Raw genomic sequence first — 1,531 nt, forward strand, 5'->3', positions numbered from 1 at the left:
AGACTACACTCCGGACTGGGACCAGACAGACTACACTACGGACTGGGACCAGACGGACGGACTACACTATGGACTAGGACACAACGGACTGGGACCAGACGGACTACACAACGGACTAGGACCTGACGGACTAGGACCAGATGGACTACACCGCGGACTGGGACCAGATGGACTACACCGCGGACTGGGACCAGATGGACTACTACGGACTGATCACTGGCCCACGTGCCCGTTAGAAACGTCCCCTGCCGATACTTACTTACAGGACTGACTGTTCAGCGGTAGAAATAACGAACATTATTCTATACGACGAAAAGTGTTGAAGGTTTTATTTAGAGAGGAGCAGCAGGTGTGGGGGGGCAACTCGTTAAAGTTTATAATTTAATTTACATAAATTAAGACATTTGCAGCAGAAATTGTTGCAATAAAATTCACCCGAATGCAGAAACTGAAGTGTTTGGTGTTGAGGGAGAGACCCCCCCCCCCTCCTCCCCCCCATGTCTAACCCAAAGTTGGTTCATAGGTTGTGAAGCCAATCCATCTGACAGGACTGTGGGAGGAAACTCAAAGACACCGATGGTTGACGGACCGTTAAATGAAAACCCAGTGACCCAGGGTGCTTTTATTTTGAAGTGGGTTTCCTGTGGTGTGTGGGAATCAGGGCAGAACATTAATCTCCAGCAGGACGTCCTGAAACCAGAGGAGAGCTGGAGTAGAGCTGCACTCTGGGATCACATCCAGAGAAGGAATTAAGGGCACTTTAAGGTATATAGTTCGGTCCAGCTTGGTTCTGAATGACTGGGCTCAGCTGGACCTTTGATCCTGATCTCTGCCTGAAACTAAGAGCTGTGGGACCGAAGAGATGAAAACCTGCTCCCATTCATTCATTCATATTAAGGAGAAAACACAAGACTATTCACAATAACAAGGTAAGGCCACTATCACCAGGAAACAGCTGTTCATGTCCTGGAGAAGTTAAGGAGAAAACACCAGACTTTCACCAGGAAACAGGTGTTCATGTCCTGGAGAAGTTAAGGAGAAAACACCAGACTTTCACCAGAAACAGTGTTCATGTCCTGGAGAGTTAAGGAGAAAACACCAGACTTTCACCAGGAAACAGGTGTTTCTGTCCTGGAGAGTTAAGGGAAAACACCAGACTTTCACCAGGAAACAGGGTTCTGTCCTGATGAAGTTTAGGTGAGAAAACCCAGACTTTCACCAGGAAACAGTTGTTCACGTCCTGGAGAAGTTAAGGAGAAAACACAAGACCTTTCACCAGAAAAGGTGTTTCATGTCCTGGAGAAGTTAAGGATAAAACACAGACTTTCACCAGGAAACAGGTGTTCATTCCTTGAGAAGTTAATGGAAAAACACATACTTTCACCAGGTTACACAGTGTCCCGTCTGGAGAAGTTAAGTTGAGATGTAACTAAATATTGTATTTAACTGCTACTTTATAAACTGAATGCTGGGAAGTTTTTGCAGAACAAATGTTACGGCACTTTCGTTCATATGGCAGAACATTAAAAAA

The 1,531-nt window shown here is 45.7% G+C and overlaps 1 long non-coding RNA gene across 1 annotated transcript in view; it reads right to left on the reverse strand.

Moving 5' to 3' along the window:
- Positions 1 to 945: 945 nt before the first annotated feature.
- Positions 946 to 1,531, reverse strand: part of LOC116685706 (uncharacterized) — a 6,449-nt gene continuing 5,863 nt past the window's right edge. The window contains exon 3 of the long non-coding RNA XR_004331021.1: positions 946 to 955. This is a non-coding gene — a long non-coding RNA (uncharacterized LOC116685706). The remainder of the gene's footprint in view (positions 956 to 1,531) is intronic.

Source organism: Etheostoma spectabile, unplaced genomic scaffold (genome assembly GCF_008692095.1).
Source record: "Etheostoma spectabile isolate EspeVRDwgs_2016 unplaced genomic scaffold, UIUC_Espe_1.0 scaffold121, whole genome shotgun sequence".
NCBI lineage: Eukaryota > Metazoa > Chordata > Actinopteri > Perciformes > Percidae > Etheostoma > Etheostoma spectabile.